At 41.9% G+C, this 7,004-nt stretch overlaps 1 protein-coding gene and 1 pseudogene across 2 annotated transcripts in view; one reads left to right on the top strand and one right to left on the bottom strand.

The window, feature by feature from the left end:
- COQ3 (coenzyme Q3, methyltransferase) overlaps positions 1-7,004 on the bottom strand; it is a gene marked incomplete in the record, with an annotated part of 37,075 nt that overhangs the window by 23,449 nt on the left and 6,622 nt on the right.
- On the top strand, positions 1,122-1,495 carry LOC106734147 (40S ribosomal protein S20 pseudogene; annotated as a pseudogene).

The following is a 7,004-nucleotide window of genomic DNA, read 5'->3' as shown; positions in this document are numbered from 1 at the left end:
TGGGAGTCCAGCTGGCTTAACCACCATGCCATCTGCCGGCCCCAAAAGACGAATTTCATAAAGAAATAGACATCCTAAAAAAGAATCAAATAGAACTCCTGGAAATGAAGAATACAAGAAATTTAAGTCTTCCTAGAGAGCATTAACAGCATATTGGACCACACAGAAGAAAGAATTTCTGCCTTGAAGACAAAGTCTTCAACACAGACCAATCACCAAAAAGAAAGAAAAAACAACCAAGAAAATGAGGACAACATATGGGAAATTCTAGACACCATGAAATGCCCAAATACCCATACAATGGGTATTCCAGAAGGTGAAGAATCTGCTAAAGGCATGGAAAACTTCTTTCATGAAATACTATCTGAAAATTTCCAAATATAGAGAAACATGGAGAAATTCAGACCCAAGATATAAAAAGGATCCCATAGAGAATCAACACAAAAAGATCCTCTTCCTGGAACATAATAGACAGATTAGTAAAAATGAAGTACAAAGACAATATTCTAAAAATGACAAGGGTGAAATGTCAAGTTACTTATAAAAATTATCCTATTAGGCTAATGTCAGACCTCTCAACCAAAACAATGCAGGCAAGGAAAAAATGGGAAGATGTATTCAAAACATTAAAGAAAAATGATTCCAACCAAGAACACTATATCCAGAAAGAATTTTCAGATAAGCAAAAGCTGAAAGAATTTACCAATACTAGGTCAATTCTATAGGAAGTACTGAGGGCCGTATTGCATCAGGATAACTAAAGAGAGATAAACAGAAATAAGAGAACAAAAAAAAATTTGAGAAAATGGCTAACAAAAATGACAGGGATAAGTTCACAAATATCAATAACAATGTTGAACATTAATGAATTAGTCTATTAAAAGACACAGAATGGCTGAATGGATACAAAAACAGAAGCCATCAATATGCTGCTTACAAGAAACGCCCCACTGATAAAGACATGCATAAACTGAAAGTGAAGGGCTGGAAAAAGATATTCCATGCAAATGGAAATCAAAAAAAGGCTGGAGAGGCGGAAGAAGCGGACGCAGATGGCACGGAGCTTCGGCAGCGCGCTCTGCTCCTGACTCACTGCTGCTGTTCGCACTCAACCTCAGGAAGCCGCACCGCAGCCATGGCTTTTAAAGATACTGGAGAAACACCTGTGGAGCCAGAGGTGGCCATTCACCGAATTAGAATTACTTTAACTAGCCTCAACGTAAAGTCCCTGGAGAAAGTGTGTGCTGCCTTAATCAGAGATGCAAAGGAAAAGAATCTCAAGGTGAAAGGACCAGTTCGGATGCCAACCAAGATTTTGAGAATCACTAAAATAAAAACACCTTGTGGTAAAGGTTCTAAGACTTGGGATCGTTTCCAGATGAGAATCCACAAGCGACTCACTGATTTGCACAGTCCTTCTGAGATTGTTAAACAGATTACTTCCATCAGTATCGAACCAGGAGTTGAGGTTGAAGTCACCATTGCAGATGCCTAAGTCAACTATTTTAATAAATTATCATCTGTTAAAAAAAAAAAGGCTGGAGATACTGATATCAGAACAAAATAAATTTTACGATGAAAGATGTAAGGAGAGACAAAGAAGGACATTATATGGTACTAAAAGGATATATTGGTCAAGAAGATGTAACACTTGTAAATATATGCACCCAATACTGGGCCTCCTAAATACATCAAAGAGAGACTGTTGGATCTCAAGGGGAAGATAGACTGCAATACAGTAATTATAGGGGACAAGGCCAGCAGGTGGCGTGGTGGTTAAAGGTGCTGGACTCGCACATGGCTGACCTCGGTTGGAGTCCCAGACCTGGCAGCTTGCTTTCTCATTTTCTCTCTCGCTCTATTCCTCTATAATCAAATAAAAATAAATAAATAAATAAATAAATGGACAAAGATAAATAAAATAATTAAAGAAAATGTTTCTGTTTCTATTCTTGCTAATCTAGTAGATAAAAACAGTATCTTTTAAAAAGTAATTATTTTATCTAACTTTATTTATTTAATTTATTTTTAATTTGACCAGAGAGGGACAGGGAGTGAGAAAGTGAGAAAGCAAGCGGCTAGGTCTGGGAATTGAACCATGGCCAGCCATGTGGGAGTCCAGTGCCCTTAAACATCATGCTACCTGCCAGCCCCTAAACATAGTATCTTAAGTGTAGTTTTAATTTATTGTGAGTGAGATTAAGCATCCTTTCTTAATTCTCATGGTCATCTTATTTCATGCCTTGTCTTTTCAGAGTTTGTACAATTTTTTCCTGAGCTATGTCTATTTGCTGTTTTGTTTGTTTATTTAAGGGCACAACTGTTTTTAAAGTTTCTTTCCAGTCCGCTCCATGGCCATGTAGTTAAAGAACCCGGATCCCACATGACTGACCACAAAGTTCAAATTCTGGCTCCAGGAGCTTGAAAATCATGCCAGACACACTGCATGCATGCCCAAAATCCCAACAAGAAGTGGAGAAGGGATTGTGGCATGACCACGCCCTGCTGGGCATGCTTTCTCCTCCCTTTCTGTCTCTCTCTCTCTCTTGAATAGCATGCACCCTATGGCAAACTAAAAGGAAAAGTTTCTTTCATGATATAGACAGGAAAAGACAAGCACCCTATAGGGTTTCACACTGCAGTTCTCTTTCCACGCTACAGCCTTTCAACAAGCCAAGATAATAGACACACGTGTGTACAGATCAGGGTTCCACTCAAGTGGAACCTTCCATTAGCTCCAGCATTGCTCAATGTTGTGCTATTGCTGCCCCACTGTGGCTAAGTCTGGTGTTCATTTGTTTGCTTTTTTATTACGCTTTTCGATTTTGCCCAAATCTATTCTATTTCTTAAATGTGACTATTTTCTTTATTATTTTATTTAACTTTATTTTTAATTATTATTAATTTCCAGTTTGATTAGACAGAGAGAGAGAAAGAAAGTGAGAAAGGAAGCCACTAGGTCCAGGACTTGAACCGTGGTCAGTCATGTGAGAGGGAGTCTAGTACCTTTAACTACCATGTTACCTGCTGGCCCCAGCCCAAATCTATTCTAACATTGTAAAAAAAAAAAAAAGAGAAAAATTTATACTTCTAGGTTTTGTTGTTAATGAGAGACAGGAAAGAGAGAGAAAGAGGTAAGTATTTCTGACAGGGTCTCCCCCTATTGTGATCCTTCCTGTCCCAGCACCACAGTGAGCTAGGACCACAGACCCCACATTACCAACCTGTTTAGGTTTGGCTGAGAACTGAACACAGGACTCCCATGCAGCCCGCTACAGTGCAGTGGCACCCTCCTGTGTGTACAACCATGACTACACTTGTGCATCTAGCCTTTAGCTTTTAATTCCAACTCTAAGTAGACAATCTCTTTTCTTCAAAGTTTATTTACCAATATTTCTTCTATGATCAAGCAAGTCAGAGAAAGAGAGAAGAGATCACCCGTAATACCGTCTTGAAGCCATGATCCATCCAAAGCCACAGCCTGGACTCCTGAATGAGTCAAGGTCTCTGGATATGAACCTAAAACCTTTCCATGTAGATCAGCCTTGCAGAGTGTCACCTTTTACTGCTGTGCCATGTCCAGTCCCCTGGAGTACCTTTTAACAGTTCAAGTATCACCTCCTTTATGATTTCAGGTAGGAAAATGAGAAATTATTTAAGAATTACGTAAACTGTGATATACAGATCAGAGTATTAGGTATTTTTATGAAAATAAACCTCAGGGATTTTATCTGCCTGACTCAGTGACAATCCCTAATCTCTCTCTCCTCTCCTATTCTTACAAAATACATTTTTGGGGACCAGCAGATGGAGTAATGGTTGCATCACTGGACTTCCACATAGTCAATCGTGGTTCGAGTCCTGGACCCAGCGGCTTAAAACTCACACAGGGAATGTGTGTGTTCATGCCCAAAATCCCATAGCAGAGAATGGAGAAGGGATTGATGCATGACCATCCCCCCAGGGGGTGATTTCTCGCTTTCTGCTTCTCTGTCTCTCCTGTCTTTCCAGCCCTATAGCAAAAAAAAATCTCTATTAAAAAAAAAAAAAAAAGGAAAAAAAAATTTCTTAGTCATTAGTATTGCCAGAATTCTCAAGTTCTTTAAAAACTACCTTATCACAACTGAAAGAGCTTAACTGTTGGTATTAAAAAATGGAATGTTACCAATTCTTTATCTTAAATCTGATTATCCAGATACGAAGCCTTTTTTTTTCCTTATTCATGATGGAGTGCGTGTGCATACATGTGAGAATGAGAGAGAAAACAAGAGAAAGACAGAGAGAAAAGCACCCTCCACATGGTCTGGTTCTAGCTCAATCCCCTTCCTCCAATCCTCTAGCCTGCTGGATCTTGGGCACTCATGAATATACCCAGAGTATTTCAGGCCAACCGGCAGGAGATTTGAACAGTAGCCATGTGGAATTCAGCTTCTCTTGAGCAGCATTTCACTACTGTGCCACAGAGCTAGCTAGCTCCCTGATACTTGAAATTTTAAAGAAATAGGAAAAATATTTCATTTAATTCATTCAGAAGTCATTTGTTAGGCACCATGCTGATAGTGAACAAGACAGGTGACAGACCTTTACCCTGACAATATCTTACTTCTAGTAATAATCATTTACTGTCCAGGTCACTCTAAGGCCTCCCTGAGACGAGACTTGTCTACTTTTGTCTCACTTTTGTGGGGGGGGGAGGGGGGAAGGAGGGGAAGATTTTACTATAGGGCGCATGCACTTGCCAGAAAGAGAGAGAGACAGAGAGACAGAACACGAGAAATCACCCACCAGGGAGGATGGCTACGCCGCAATCCCTTCTCCTCCATTCTCCTCTTTGGATCTTGGGCACGCAAGCACACACGCCCGGCATGAGTTTAAGCCACTGGGTCTGGGACTTGAACCACAGTCGACTAGATGGGAGTCCAGCGACATAGCCATTACACCATCTGCTGGTCCCGACTTCAGTCTCACTTTGTACATAGCTGGCAAGTGTTACTTCTTGAACATAAATGATTATGTTGTTCCTTCAATAGTTTCCACTGCCCTCAGGATCAAGTCAACCTTAGGAGGTATCCATGGCCTTGCATCAACTTGTCATGGCCTAAAGGTCTTTTTATATTATATTTTTTATTTTATTTTACTTTTTTTTTTTTTTTTGGAGAGACTTTCACTGTAGGGCGCGTGCGCTCGCCAGACAGACAGAGAGAGACATAGAGACAGAAAGTGAGAAATCACCCCCCAGGGGGGATGGTCATGCCGCAATCCCTTCTCCTCCATTCTCCTCTCGGGATCTTGGGCACGCACGCACACGCGCCCGGCGTGAGTTTTAAGCCACCGGGTCCGGGACACGAACCGCGGTCGACTACGAGGGAGTCCAGCGACATAGCCATTACGCTAACTGCTGGTTCCCCATGGCCTAAAGGTCTTTTATTTCATCCCTTACTGTTCCTGGCCCTCATTTCTTGCCCTCCATCCATCCTGTTTACTGAAACACTCTGGTTTCCCAGAAACTTCCTCACAGATTCTCAAGCTGGTCCTTTGGCCTCTCCAACTGCTTCTAAAATTGACCAAAGCCTTCAAACAGTTCTCTGAATACCTCATTAAAGAAGTTTCCCTGGGCAGGCCCTATTCCTCAGTGGTTAAGGGAGCCAGATGGCGCAAGGCTGATCATAGTTTGAATCTCAGCCCCAGTGGCTTGAAAAACATCCTGGAAGTGTGCCCAAAATCCTGAAGGGATAGAGAAATGGAGGAACAACGATTGCAGCATAGCCACACTCCACAGGGAGGGTGCCTTCTGTCTCTCCCTCTTCTCTCTCTTCTCTGGTGAGAAAGTGTGCCCTGTGGCAAATTTGAAAAAAAAAAAAAAAAAAAAAAGAGTGTTTTTTAAAAAGGGAGATCCAGCTCCAGCCAGCCCTGAACTAGTACACCCAAAATACCCAAGAGAGGTCTTTAGACACTAAGCAGGAATCCTTCCATGTGGGTCAGCCTTGCAAATCACTGAGTTTTACACTGCTAGAGTTATTTACTTTTAATGGCCAGAAGACATGTTCACCAGAGACAAAGAGAGAGCACGTACACCCCTCCCATGGGGCATGGTCACACCAAAATCCCTTCTCTCTTTCCTCATCCTGTTGGGATTTAAGGTACACAAGCACAAGTTTTTCAAACCAAAGTGGGGATTCAAACCACAGCTCCAGCTCCCTTAACTACTAGGCTACGGTGCAGCCCTAAGCCAAACTCAAAAACAAAGAATTCTTGAAGTATCATTCATTTAAAAACTCCCAGTACCCATAAGTGTCAGATATGCAGTATTTGTGAAACAAGTTTCATACAGGGGCCAGCCGCTGGCAGGTGGTTAAGATGCTAGATTCCCAGATAGCTGACAGAGGTTCCAATCCTGGACACAGTGGCTTGAAAATCTTGTAGGGTGCCTGTGCACGTGTGCTCAAAATTCAGAGAGGAGAATGGAGGAAAAGGGATCATAGTGTGGCTATCCTCCATGGGAGGCAGGGTGATTTCTCATTTTGCCTGTGACTGTCTCTGTCTCTCCCACAAGTGCACCCTAAGGCAAACACTTAAACAAAAAAAATTAGATTAGACTGTGTTCTAGAAACAAAGTGCAGTGCATTGTCTTATTTACAATAGCCTTGAATTAACTTATTAATAAAAAATATATTTTTTCCTTATAATGCAAGATACGTGCAATAAACCACACAGATACAACGATATGTGTAACTACAAGAGACCAGCTAGTGTGTCTTCCTTGCCCTGGCAAAGTAGGTGCGACCTTGAGACTCCAGGACACACACATGTGAGTTGCTGACTGCGGGGGCAAGGAATTTAACCAAAATGAGACAATGATCGCTGGATACGGAGCGAGGCCCAGGGAGTTACGCCACCCCCAGGTTGCTACGCCACCCTCAGGCTGCACGCAGAGTCCTCGGTCCTTGTTCTTGGCCTCTGAGAAGGGGTGGTCAAGCCGGTATTCGGGGGAGAAAAGAAAACCA

This window comes from Tupaia chinensis, unplaced genomic scaffold (genome assembly GCF_000334495.1).
Source record: "Tupaia chinensis unplaced genomic scaffold, TupChi_1.0 Scaffold149168_1, whole genome shotgun sequence".
NCBI classification, from domain to species: domain Eukaryota; kingdom Metazoa; phylum Chordata; class Mammalia; order Scandentia; family Tupaiidae; genus Tupaia; species Tupaia belangeri.
This window is presented reverse-complemented; position numbering and strand designations above follow the sequence as displayed.